This window comes from Alosa alosa, chromosome 2 (genome assembly GCF_017589495.1).
Source record: "Alosa alosa isolate M-15738 ecotype Scorff River chromosome 2, AALO_Geno_1.1, whole genome shotgun sequence".
In the NCBI taxonomy this organism is placed as follows: domain Eukaryota; kingdom Metazoa; phylum Chordata; class Actinopteri; order Clupeiformes; family Clupeidae; genus Alosa; species Alosa alosa.
Window position 1 is genome coordinate 5,271,583 of NC_063190.1, and position 14,218 is coordinate 5,285,800.

The 14,218-nt window shown below is 44.8% G+C and overlaps 1 protein-coding gene across 1 annotated transcript in view; it reads left to right on the forward strand.

Moving 5' to 3' along the window:
- The first annotated feature begins 4,675 nt into the window (after positions 1 to 4,675).
- tiam1a (TIAM Rac1 associated GEF 1a) overlaps positions 4,676 to 14,218 on the forward strand; it is an 81,742-nt gene continuing 72,199 nt past the window's right edge. Inside the window, exon 1 of the mRNA XM_048235153.1 lies at positions 4,676 to 4,737. The gene's annotated coding sequence lies outside the window, so the exon portion shown is untranslated. The remainder of the gene's footprint in view (positions 4,738 to 14,218) is intronic.

Genomic DNA, 14,218 nt, shown 5'->3' on the forward strand with positions numbered 1-14,218 from the left:
TATGGATATCTGCCAGGTTCTTCACAGCTGCAAGTACTGTTGCAATATTATGACAGGAATAATATTGGTCCCTCCCCACTCTGTGTGATGCCATCATATAACCAATAGAGGTCACTGTTGTTCTAGGGGAGCCCAGGCATGTTTTACTCCTGTACAATCACACATCTTGTCACATTCATTTTGTGTCTGGTCATCCCTAGTCATTTTCCAAGAGACATTTCCAAACGTAGTTTATGCAATTTGCGTAATGCAGCCTTTCCATGTTCTAATAACGGTCTCAGTAGTAGCCTGGTAGTTCTAGTGCTGCCATCAAAAAAAATACTGCGCTTACATGCTTGAATGATCACTGTGGTATGAAAACGTGTTTGTCAGAGATGGCATTATTCATAACATTTAGTTTGCATCTGGAATTGAAGACAGTTATTTTTCTTTTCCAGCCGAATCCGAAGTAGGTGATGGCACCCTTGACATTTGACTTCTGTATCTTGATGCCGATATTAAACAGCTGTGCCCAGCACAAGCCAATTCACACAGATGGCCAGTGTATTGCTACTGAAATTACATGCTCCAAAACCTTTCTTTTTTTTTTAATAGCGAAAGCTCCCATGTGAAGAAACTTGGCATGTATTCAGGCCTCTCCAGAGAAGATGAGATGGTGGGGTGGAGGGGTGTGTGGGGGGTGAGCGTTGTTCCCCAGAGATCCCGAATCTGAAGTGTGCAGATGAATCCTCCAAGCATTCAAAGGCAAACATAAAGTGATAATCAGGGTGCATGGGACCACGGTCGACATAAAAGAGCAAGCTTCACGTCTCAAATTGAATAGAGGATGGAAAACGTCTGTTTGCCATCTGCCATTGTATTTGCTGTGTGTTTCCCAACCAGTCTTTGTGAACTGGGTGAGTGAGGTGTGGTACCTACCACCAGTTAGGTTGAAGTAGAAACACTGAGCAACCTGGCCTAGTAATGTGCAAAAATTATATAACCAGTTTTGCTTTTTTGATGGTGGACAGAAATGTCAAGATTACTGTTATTCTTGCATAAGGGGGAACTGCCCCACTAATGAATTTTTTTTTGTATTACATGATCTCACAGGGTGGCTGTGTATTCGTCTGAGGGTCAGAATCCTGGCCTGCTAAAAGACCAGTGGCAGGCTCGGGCAGTGAAGCGTGATGATTAAAAAAGCCTGTATAAATAGCCTTGGCCACAGAGGCCATGAATAATGAAGGAGATATCCTGTGGAGCCTGAGAACAAGCTGCCACAGCAAGACAAAAAAAATATACCGGTAGTCATCATCACAAAAACCCTAAACCAATTCTGCAAACGCCTGATGTCCAGGGACTTCCATGTCAGGTGTATGTAGGAGGGTCTCTGGTTACAAAATAAGAGAAAACAAATTTGGGCTACGGAGTTGGCTTTACTGTCAGCATTCTTGGACTCCACTGCCTGAAGATCAACCACTGTTGTCCCCACACCATATGACAATGCATGTGTGTACTGGGAACAGAACAATAATGGGTTTTTACTTTCTGTAGGCCAGAGCGGTCATACAATAGACCAAACATGTCTGGCTGTGCAAGTAACTTGGAATCTCTGATGGTGCTAAAGCAAGCTTATAGCTCAACGCTGGTAAAACTAATTTAAAAAATGTTCATGATGAATGATTTTGTATATAATCACAATAACATTTTACTTGTTAACATGGCAATATCATCCACTACAATTTTGGCCTTACCCTACTTACACAATACTGTGTCATGATCTAACTGATGGTCTGCCAGGCTTATGCTTTCCTGTTGTTTTCCAGTGGTTCTTTGAGAGGACTGCTTAATTAGTCTGGCTTTTACCAGACCAAGCTTAATCTTTTAAGATTGAACATTGGTCTGGGGAGTCCACTATGTATTTTCTACTGCACAAGAGGCGTGATCAACGGGCATAGTTCAAATGACTCTGTACGCAATTGGATAGTCATTCACCAATCTGACCAACGAACCGGGTGATGTTTGCAGAGCAATGCAAACACAAAGGTTTTAAACCTGCCAATAGCGCGCCAGGTGGATAAGCCAGCTTGTGATTAGTCCAGGCAAAATTGTAACGGAAGCAGCAGAAAAAGATGCACAGGTTTCCAGCCTTAGCTTCAGGGCGAAAAAGAAATCGTCAGATCAGGTTGGGTTCACCCAGCCTACAGCTTAATAACACTGCAGCCCCATGAATGATACCTCAACACTGTGTCAACCTCAATCACCCCCAACACACACACACCCTCCCCCTCCATCCCTTCACCTTGAATTAATTTTCATCTTAGTCCTTATGCTTTGCCAAACCTCTAATACTCTTATTTCCCTTTGCTATCCCACCTATACATATAATGTAATTAAATATATAATTTAGCCACTAATTAACAAGTGTTGAATTGTTTTAAAATGTGTATTAGTACTTAGAAAAGAAAAATATATGAATGTATATATATATTTAAAAAATCAGCCATGTTAGTGATTTGATGTGTAGGTGTTGTGAAGTGCAGAATAGGGGCATGTAGTGATGCCCTCCTCTCACCCCCTCTGTAAGCTCCTGCTGCAGGTCAGGTAGATCTCTACCTGTGGGAGTGCCCAAACAATGGTTACGGTTCCTTAGCAACGGTGTGCGAGTCCCACAGAGAGTTTAAGGGGTGAGTCAGGAGGCTCAGCAGGCGGGCGGTTGTTTTGGCTAAGGTTAAATAAAATACCAACCCCACACACACACACACACACACTTCAGAGCACTCATGACAACATTGCGCCAAGGGCCCTCTCAGGAGAGAGCCTGCCTTTCCCTCCCTAGCGCGTAAGTTGAGGAGATTAACAGAGATAGTGATAATGACTCGGTGTCCAGAGAAAGTGGGGTGTGGCTAAATGAACCTACTGTGCACTGGCCGGGCGAATCCTTGCTTAGATTTGGCGTTAATGGGCCAAGAGAGTCCTGCTGGTGCTTTGGGGTTGGGGGGGGGGGGTGGGGCTGCAGCAGGGGAAATTTACACATGGCCCTATGGGTAATTACTCTGACTGTGTATATTTCTGTGTATGTACTGTATTTCTGTGTGTGCATGTGTGTGGGCTTGCTTGGTTGCGTGCGTGTGTACGTTTATGCATGCACACATTTGTTTTTGTTGCTTTAAGGAGAGCATAAATTAACAAGCCATGAAGAGAAATAAAAATCCCCAACAGAATTCCAGGCAGAGGGGTCCTCTGACAGAAGAAGAGGCAGTGGGCCTGCTCCTCTATGGGACCAGAGGGACCTCTGGACATGCAGAGATATTTTTGTGCTCATGTCAAAAGTCTAAGTCAGAGGATAGATGCCTCGCCTGACCCCGTTTCCTCACTGTGAACCAGGGGTCATGGGGTGAGCTCCTAAAAATTGCTGGACCTCCCTGGCCTGACCTCTCGCCTTTGGCATGCCTGTTATTTGCCCTCCTTCTCCCCATTCTCAGCATGATCTCCATGGGGGCAATCTGAGATGCCCAGCCTGCATGCTCCAGTTCAAACAGCATGGTGATAGTGTTATTTATTCCTTTTTTACTGCTTCAGAGGACTTTTCCACCTCTCTCTCTCTCTCTCTCTCTCTCTGCTGGCTGTTTGATGCAGTGGGTTTGAGTGAGTGATGCAGATGCTGGTGGTGCAGCCATATGGATAAGGAGACTCCAGCCTGCTTCAGCTGGGGGAGCCCTCCCTGGGCTAGCGTGCTGCGGCGCTAACCTATATCTCCAGTAACCTACATAACGCTCGCTGAGCGCGCCGCTCGCTTCTGTGTGTCGTCTGTTGGCATTTCCAGGTTTGCTCACTTGAGCAACTTCTGAGTGCTTATGCTTCAGTCCGGCTATTTTTGGACCCATCTGTCATGTTACTGTGTCCATCTTTCTTATGTGAAAGTCGGTAAGAAGGAACGTGACTTGATGACAACAACAACGCATTACACAGACTGTGCCAAGGATAAGTTGTTTAGTTTAGGCTTTTGGGGCATCAGAGCCAGCCAAGGTTTCAAACCATCCTCTTTTACACATGCAACAAAATTGAAAAGCGTCCCAGTGGAAGAGTAGGGCAGAGCCATTTTCATCCAGTGTTTTCAACCCTCAACAAAGCTCAAAAATGAATTTGATTTGTTTTGAAATCTGTGATAATATTAAGGGCAATTTGTCCTTGGGGATAGGAGATGTTTATAGAGATAGCTAAGGTGCACCTGAACCTATTGTGGCAGATAAATATACTTAGCTTTGTGCTTGTTTGCTTGTTTGCATGTGTGTGTGTGCATGTGTTTGTGTGAAGACAACTCCACTCCTCATGGTCTTCAGCAAACTGCAGCAGAAAATGTCATTAGTTATGTCCACCTGCCAGACATGTACATTTCAGAGACTTTGACAGTGGACAACATTAGACGACAGGTGTGGACTCTACGGTCTATAGGAGATACATTAAAGAGCTAATGAGTTCAGAGTGTACTTGGCTCTTGGCAGAGTTTATCTTTGGCCTGCTGAATAAGCTGCTTTGTTCTTCCTGGTCAAAGGGTGTGTGAACAAACACTTCTCCTGACAGCAGCACAGCGCAGCGGTTATTTAAATCCAGTATTCAAATCGGTTTCCTCAATGCAAATAACGGTTTTTAGATGTGGCTTCAACTGATCCTGACACAGACCTCAGGTGTGCCGGATCTCCCATATCGCTAAACTGAGCCACGGAAGATAAGAGTCAAAGTGAAGCGAGAATCAAGGTAGGTTTTTTTTTAAGGAAGTGAAAATAGGCCACTGCTGCCTAGTCAAACAGAGAAACAATATCTGTTTTGTCAATAAAGCAGAAATAGTTTGATTCCAGCTCATAAAGTCATGTTGACTATGTGAAACCACAGGCTTGTTTGATGTCAAATTTTTGACTTTTGTGTCATGGAGCCCTGTGTGTGTGAGAGCGAGCTTGTGTGTGTGGAATCAGGGGGTGTTGGTTGTGTGTGGCCAGTGAGCAAATGCTTCTACTCTGTGTGTGTGTGTATGTGTATGTGTGTTTTTGCGGAGAGCAGTTGTCAAGTGTGTGTGAGTTCCTCTGCTCAGGTGTGAAGCGCTCTCGTGCTCTTTGGGGAACAGACACAGGGTGGCACATTTCTCTCTCTCGCTCTTCCTCCATCTGTGTCCCGGAACCAACCATGTGCATCTCACACGTCATATGGGACTCCACATGTAATTGCGATTTCACCTCAAAAATGCATGAGGCAACATGGCATATACATTTTCTGGATATTTGCTATTCACAGAATTTTCTTTATCTCTCATATCTACCTTTCCTTCCTTTCCCTGTTATTTAATATACCTGTCTATTGACCACACCCTTGACCGTCATACATTTGCCTTTGCATAGTGTTTCACATGAACTCCTCAGTGGTCAGATCCTGTTTTTTATCTTGGTGCATTATCAGGTAAAGAGGACATAATGGTCAGGGCGACCACAAATGGGAGATCTCTCTGGCAGTCATAGTTGTTGTTTTCAAAAGCAGATAGACTTGTGAAGTATCTCTCAGTCATTTAAAGCTCATTTAAAGTTTTGTTTACAAGTATGAAGCCTTTTCTGACTTGTGGCGAAACCATATCAAAGTGTTAATTTGTCAGATTCAATGATTGACTTGCTCCGAAAAAGGGAACTCTTGTGCTTGAGTTGTGAATTGAGTCCCTGGTGGCTGCGCTGCATATTGGGCTCTCTTGGTGAGCCACTAATGACCTTTCCGTGTGGGATCTTCATTGGGCTCTGCATGTATAGGCATGGCCAAGGACACGCACGTGTGCAGAGCAGATGACGGCGCCGTATCATTGTGCTTTGAAAAGGAGATGAGAGGATGAGAGAGAAGCTCCCTGTGCCCACGCTTTTCTTTTCATGAGCTCAAAAATGCAGAAAGTCTAGTCTAGAAATCCAGTCCAGTCTAGAAATAGCTCCCATTATTGGGGTGAGTTGTTTTTTTTTCCTTTGTTGTTTGTCTCTCTTTCTCACTGTGTGTGTGTGACAGAGAGAGAGGGTGTGCGTGCATGTGTGTATGGATGTGTGTGTGTGCGCATGTGTGTGTGTGTGTGTGTGTTTGTACATAGCTGTACACACAAGCTGGAGCACCATCTGACAGTTTGTCGGTAATTTGTATTTGCCCTCAGACAAGCCACATCAGCACTTACTGTAGGCTATAGATTTATTAACATCACATTAGTAATGACTTCTGTCAAAGCCTATCTGACGACTCAGCTCTCAGTCATCACACCAAAAGGTCTTATCAGATTTCTTACTTTGAAACCATCTTATCAGTAAATCGTTTACTTTCAGAATTCAGTCATCAATCAAAACTGTCCCATAGACACAGTAGATATATAGTTTAGCGTACTTTATGCATTGAAGTCTCTACGAGAGTTCGTCTGGTAAATACTGTGAATTTCTGAAAGCACTGTTGTGCTCTTCAGTATTGATACACCTCTACTTGAACTTCTAATAGCGCTTTTAATACAGGGATATTTTTACATCGGTTGGCCTACTTTAAAAACAATCCAGCATTTTTGCATTTTAATGAACGTATCCTTTTTTGTGGTAGATTTAATTATGCGGCGTTGGAAGACAAAAGACAGCCTCCTCCATAGCCTACTCGTTTGTGAGAGTGCACACTGTCCTGGGTCTCTGGGGCCTGAAATATTTATCATGGCCCAGATGATTACAGGGGTAAATGTGTGGCATATGTTCCTGCACAAATCCCCAGAGTTGTCCTGCGCCTGTGCAAAACCTCCTACAGTATCAGTATTGTAAATGGTGTGGTTGGACAGGCATTCTTGTGTGTGTGAGGATGAGAAATAGACTTGAGAAGTTTGGAAATGAAGTTGCATGGAATGGTGGGTGTGTGAACCTGCTGATGTTGTTGAGACAAGGTTTGTGTGCGCATGTTTGTGTGTGTGCTCATGTGCATGTGTATGTGTGTGTGTGTGTGTGTGTGTGGGGGGGGGTGGTAAATGCCTCTGTGGGTGGTAGTTGCGCTGTCTCTCCGTTTCAGGGGGGATTATATTCCCCTCTCCTCTCGGATGAGCCCTCCGAGAGGGAATTTTACCTTCTGATGTCTTAATCCTCCCCACCCCCCACACACTTGGCTTCTTGTGTCTAAACTGATGTTTAAGCATTTTCCCTAATGCTAATGCTATCACTCTGCTGTGTGTGTATGTCTCTCTCTCTCTCTCTCTCTCTCTCTGTGTGTGCGTGTGTGTCTGTGTGTGTACAGGAGACAGTCATTTAATGTGCAATTCCAAAGATCCAAAAAGGCTGAATGATTCAAAATGTGTGTGAACGTAGCAATAATATTGTGAGAGTGAAATTGCCTAAAAATGTTTATGCATGTTTGCGTGTCTGCGCGTCTCTCTCTCTGTGAAGCTTACAGACAGGCAGAGTGACTAAGAGTGTGTTGCATCAAATAAACAAGGCCGCTCTGATCCAACGCGACAAGCGAAATTCCACCGCTGGAGCTGCAGTCTGATTGCATTGCTGCTGCTTGACCTGGAAAAGGGAAGTCGTTCCCTCCGCTGAGGCGGAGGGTGGGGATGGAGGGATGGAGGAATGGGGTGGAGGAGGGGTGGGAGCGATTATATGCCAAGGGCAGACTCTTCTCTAACACTGGCACGCCAGCTTTTATTTGCATGTCTCTGCATATCTCTGTGCCATTGGTGCCCACTCACAAGCGTTGCAGTGTGTGTGTGTGTGTGTGTGTGTGTGTGTGAGCCATTTAGATGGTGGCACTGGGTGACTGTGGAGTGCGTTAGGACAGTGAAGGCGAGACAGGGTGAGGAGGTCGTACTGTAAGCGAGTGCCTGTCTGTCTGTCTGTGCTAGTGAATAGCTCCCCCACTCACCCCAAACCCCAGACTGTAAGTGGCTCATCAATAACAATTAAATTAAAACACCCTTACGTGATGACATGCTCTGCTTCATATCTAAACTCTGATCTCGAATGCTCATAAATTAATGATCTTCCTCATGATTGTCTGACAGATAAACCAAGGTATACCATGTAATATTCTGTGTGGTGCTCCAGGCAAACACAGTGACTCCTCATGAAGGTGGAACTCCTCATTTGAAAAATGCAAATAACTGTAATATTCTTGATAAGTAACAAGCGGAGGGGAAACCACAAGCTTGATGAGAGACAGCATCAAACATCTTTTAAGAACCTTCTGCTAAAATTGTAATTGTTGAGCCTTTGCCAAAAGAATCTCACTCAATCTCACTCTCACTCTCACACTCCTTCACCTCAATGAAGGAACCAATCACAGAACGGAGGGGGGACAGCAAGACGATGACGACACACCGAAGCGGTTATGAGCTACGTACAGATGCATTTGATAGACATTCCCAATAAACGGCTCTGGGCATTCATAAACCACGTTTCAAATACGAGAAAATGAACGTGTAGTTCCCAGATCCTATCTCAATGTGATGAGGTCTGACGTTAGCCAGGCTAAAAGGATAGTATTTTTTCAAAGCAGTTGAAATCTTTTAATCAACAACAATTCTAATTTAGTAAATTGTGTGCACGTTTTATTATATTGTGCACATGTTTTACTAAATTGTGCGCTCAATTTACAACAGTTAAAATGAGGGCACAATTTAGTCCAGTGTCACCAACCTTTTTGAGCCCAAGATCCCTAACCTCGCCCTGAACAAAGGCAAGATCTACCTTAAAGCGTCAATAGAAAATCAAAGCTAAAATACTTCCAATTTAAGGCCTTTTATTTAGGCAAATGTATCAGGTCAAAAATATCACATCCTCCACCCCCTTATACAGGCGTCAATGAGATAACAACACTTTAACATAGTCTTTACTTACATGAATTTTCTAAATGGAGTAAGTGTTTGTGACAATACGTCATGATAAATTTGATGTTTGATCGCTGTTTTGGTATGAAGCATGTTTCACATAATGAATGCGTACTCTAGAAAGTGAAAGTAACCTAAGCCTAGGCCTACAATGCACTCCGTGTCTGTGCACGTCCGCAATCGATTACATTCTTCAAATGGAGAACAAATTCCTGATCGCTAAACTTTTGTTTTTTATTTTCTGTCAGTTAGCAGTTGATGTAGAAGCACCTAGCATAATTTGACTTCAGCGGTGACAAGTCCTGTTGCGAGAGAGAGAGAGAGAGAGAGAGAGAGCACCTGCAAAGTGGTGCTGTGCGCGTGTGTGTGTCTGCATGGGGTTACGTTCGTTCAAGTCAGAAGTTGGTTCGTCCGGTCCCCCATTCACGCTGCTCCATTATTAGATTAACGTTATCAGGCAGCACTGTAAATGTATGCAGGAATTTCTCGCATTATGATGGCTAGATCTTGAATAAATCATGCGCTATCCCACGCTGAAATGTACGCCCTGTAAACGTTGGCGAACATGTGGGAATTTGGTGACTGTTTTTAATTGTCCTGTTATTCTCGGGATCTACTGGGCAAGTCCTAAAGATCTACTGGTCGATCGCGATCGATGGGTTGGCGACCACTGATTTAGTCAAATGAGCACACGATTTAGTAAAACGTGTGCATGATTTAGTAAAATGTGCACACAATTTAGTAAAATGAGCGCACGTTTTCTGGATATATACCAAAAAATATCTTGCAATGACCCCTTTAGGGTAAATTATTTAATATACAGTTTTTGAACCAAGATTGATTTCACTCTCCTGATGACTCTATATGTATAGACGGCCCCATTTGTCAATATCAAAACCCTTTATGAAGGTGGAACTCCTACCCCTCATCTGTAGGCTACACACCAGGCTCTGTGTGAGCCTCACACACCACTGTGTGTGTGTGTGTGCCAGCTGATCCAGAGAGCTTCTGTGTGTGATGCAAGCTGTGAGCTTCATGGGACGGCTTGACAATGATTCTGTGTAAAAAGCTGCTGGCAGTGAGCATTAAGCCTCTCATGGCTGTTGGAAAGACGAGAAACATGCTCCATTTCACACTTTTTTTTCGCATCTCAAAGCAAATTTGATTTCCGCACACCAACCAGACACAGTTTTGGGCTATTCATGCTATCAAAAGGTTACCGCGTTCCAGTCACACAAATGACATGTTGTGCTCGGAATCGGATAATATTCACCTGATGTGTTCTTTTTACCACCTAACTTGAGTCCGACTTGCTCACCGTGGATATATTTCACCTCTGGATGTGTGCAAAAGCGGTCCCAGCACTACTCTGCTTCCTCTGCCTGCCGTGTGGCACTGTTGTTTGCGAGGGCCGCGCTCCACTCCGCGCCGGGTAGATAAAACACACAGGCCGGGGGCGCCTGCTCCAGTCAGTACAGGAGAGGCCCCGCACAGCAGGGGTTCCCCCCACACACACCACTACCGGCACGAGTTTAGTGCTTCATCAAACAGAAGGCGAACACTCTTGCATGGTTAGGCACACAAGCATGTACCCATTTTTAATGGGATTCTTTTTTTTGTTGTTGGCTGTGGTGGTGAAATGGAAGGGGTGGTGGGTTCTGCTAATATTTGTATAACTATGTTATGCTATGAATGTGAATTTTACTAAACTGCATTAAAGATACGTGTTTTTTTTATCTTCAGCTCATGGCAAAGGACATTAGATGTGTTTGTGCATCCATGTTCATTTTGCACTCTTGTGGTTTATGTCGCAAGAAGCCAGATGAAGAGAGAGAGAGAGAGAGCGAGAGAGAGGTATGTGTGTGCGAGAGAGAGAGAGAGAGAGAGAGGTATGTGTGTGAGAGAGAGAGAGAGAGAGAGAGAGAGAGAGAGAGAGAGAGGTATGTGTGTGCAAGAGAGAGAGAGCTATAGGGAATACCTGCTAAATCTTATTCCATCTGACATCCATGCAGAATGATTCAGGGCATAAACATTCAGCCATGTTGGTTTTACAGTACTGTGAATCACTGACCTCAAAATACGGCACCAAAACTACTACAACATTTGGATTATTCTCATGATTCCAAACATAATCTCTGGCAGTGATGCAAGAAAACCTTTTTTTTATCTTCTCATCCGCATCCCCCATCCTCCCATCTCTGCCTGTATGTGAGGGAAAGGTCAGGTTGTGACTCGGGCGTCGCTTGCGGAGAGCAAAAACCCGCCCTCAGCAAAGTGAAGGGTCTCATGCAGGGTCAAGCCTGGTGCCTCTGACCCACATTTGTCACTGTCAGTGGCTCCCATCACGTGCCGTCGGAGCAGACAGCCAGGGAGAAGTGAGGGACTGGACCCAGCGTCGGCCCGTGACTCACTTATGAATGGGCTCTTGAGGGAGTCTCCCAGGGCCCAGCCAGGTATCCGTTCTGCAGGATAAGGCTGCTTTAAGGCTGAATAAAGCCAAATCAATGGGCCTACTTCAAACAGAAGCTTCAGTGTAGGATGAGGCATCAAACACAACAAAGGATAAAAAGAAATCAACAGCATGTGTCAATATATGGATATTTCATGTTTTGATTAAAATTTTAATTAAACCACCACACCATCCTTTGCCTCAGAACATAGTACTGATATACATTATGAAGACTAAGGACATATGTCAAAAATACATGCCATAGCATTGTTTTATCCTGTATCCAATAGTAGCACATCATCTTTGTTTTGATTATGTATCTTAATTCAGGCTTAAGGCGGGATCACACTGGCCAGCGGCAGGTTTCCTATTGTTCTCTATGGTTCGGCAGCAGAACGGTGGCAGCACTAGCGTTGAATAAACTGAGCATTGAACTTGGTTCAACTTTCAAAGTGCAACGCAAGAGTATTCAATTGTCAGTTTAGGCGAACCATTTGTGTTACTTATGAACGAGATAGAACTTATTATGGTCTGAGTGTTGCGTCGCGCTTACCGCTGCGTTATTTTCTGTGTGATCCCCGCCTTAAACGCGGCCCTTGGTCCTTACTGTGGCTATGAAATGTAGACTTTGTCTCTCCCCCTCTGTGTTTACTGGCTATCAGTGGCTGCCTCTTGTCATGTCCACATGTGCTGTTCTTATCTTGGACTGTGTTCCAGCGATGAGACCCTATTTTTACCACTCAGTATGACCTCTCAGAACTCTACCCCCCACCCCCATCAAACACACACACACACACACACACACACACACACACACACACACATGTTAAAAACACTATATTTTCACTAAATACTCTTACGCATTTACATGATGTAGTAAAATATGAAGCAAGGTTGTTTAACACACTTCACATGTAAACATGTATCCATGTGCATATATTGCAGCGCTTTTGACCCTAACTGGCAAATGGCCCTTTTCCTCACACACTGTAACTGTCCTGTTATTTTGAGTCTAGGTGTGTGGCAGCTCTTTATTTCACACCTGCGAGGGTTGCGAGACCCACAGTTATTTATGGTGGAGTTATTTGTGGTGAGGTTGTTTGTATGACATGATATGACAGGGCTGTGGAGTCAGGGTCATTAGGACTGCCCATAGTCTAGATTCAGAAAAACACGTCTCCACGCCTCATGATGCTGTGTGTGCTGTCTGCAGTGGCTGGCTATGGTGCCCAAGAGGGATGCTTGTCCTCCACCATGATGGATGGACGAAGGGAAACAGAGGGGTAAATAGAGAGAGAGAGAGAGAGAGAGAGAGAGAGAGAGAGAGAGAGAGAGGGAGAAACAGTGGAGTGTTTTCCAGAGGTCTGTAATGATGCCTTAGAGGGCTGCTTGCACGTGAGGTCTGGATGTTTTCTCTGCCGTGTGACAGGAACGCCGATCATCTGCATCACACCAATTGTCAAGTCCTGCTGCCTAGAGCTGGCAAGAGAGGCCTCCGAGAGGCCAGTTCCAGCCTGGACGTTCTCCTCCTGTGCTGTCTACTGCTCTAATCTCACGTGCCATTACTCTTCCTGTCAGTGTATGAATGTCGGTCTATTGCCCAAAGTGCAGAGAAGTAACTCTTTGCCATTGCTGCCCTGAAACAGTGGTCTTCAAACCTGTCCTATGTGCTGAACAATGAAGGCATGGCAGAAAAGAATCCTTTGTTGGATCTAAAAGCCATTCAGATTAAGAAAATGTGTTATTAATGATGAGCTGGCTAATTTCATGTATGTCTTTCATTATTCTGTTGATTTGTTAGTGGTTACACACTCCATATGACTGTAATTGACACTCAGACAAGTTATTCAAATTCAAGCAGCACCAGCACGTACAAGCAGTGAGTAACAGGCTTCTAATAACAGGCTTATTCAAACAGTTGATCAACTCCATCACCTCAATCATAAACCTGTCACACAACACACACACACACACACACACAGCACAACATTCATGTTTCATTTGGAGCACCTGCACGAGGCTGCCGCTGCCTGTAATCGGCCCACTCGTCATGAAGACATCTAGGACTGGCAGTCATTAGTAAGCCGTCACTGCTCCAGTGGCTGTCCTCATCTGCATGACATTAACCTGCATCCTACAGCAGGCTGTCTGACGCGGCGGCAACTCATGTCACTTGCTCGGCAGGCACACACGCGTCGTCTAAATGTCACACGGAGGCCGCCGACAACGACGACGACACTCCCCGCAACCCCCCCCCCAGCCAATCAGCATCCCTTCTTTGTATGCAGCCGCCGAAGCCTCTATCTGTCTGCATAGATTTGCATCCTAATTTCGGGGCTGAAATAAGATCCGGCTCTGATGGAATGCTTTTAATTTTGGGTCAGGGTGGGTGGTATGTGCGTGTGTAGCGGGCAGGGCAAGGGCCGGCCGCATGTTTGCGTGTGTGTGTGTTATTCTCAAATTAATTTTCTGCAATCGGTCAGAGACTTCCATTCCCAGCCCCCATCCAATTCTCCTTTTCTGCATGGTTTGAGCGTTTTGCTTGATTGGCGCGGCGCTCCCTAGGCCAAGTGCTTTGATGTGGGCTGGAGAGGGTTTGTGGCCCTGGAACACACAGACCGGGAGCGCAGCCTAACGAGGCCCTGTGGAGCCCCGGTCAGCGCTGCTCAGCACTTTAGAGGGAACCACTTAAACCCTCTCTTGCTCTTTTCATCTGCCCTTCAGCGCTCTCTTTTTCTTTGTCCCTCCCTTATTCTTTGTTTCTCTCTTTCTTTCTTCATTCCTTCATTCAATTCTTTCTTTTTTCATCCCTTGTTTTTCTTTCCTTCTCTCCTCCTCTATCTTTCCTTCTCTCACCCTATTTTTCCCACTTTCTGTTTCGCTGTTTCATTATCCCTTGCCTGATGTCATTATCTCTCCCTCTATGAGTT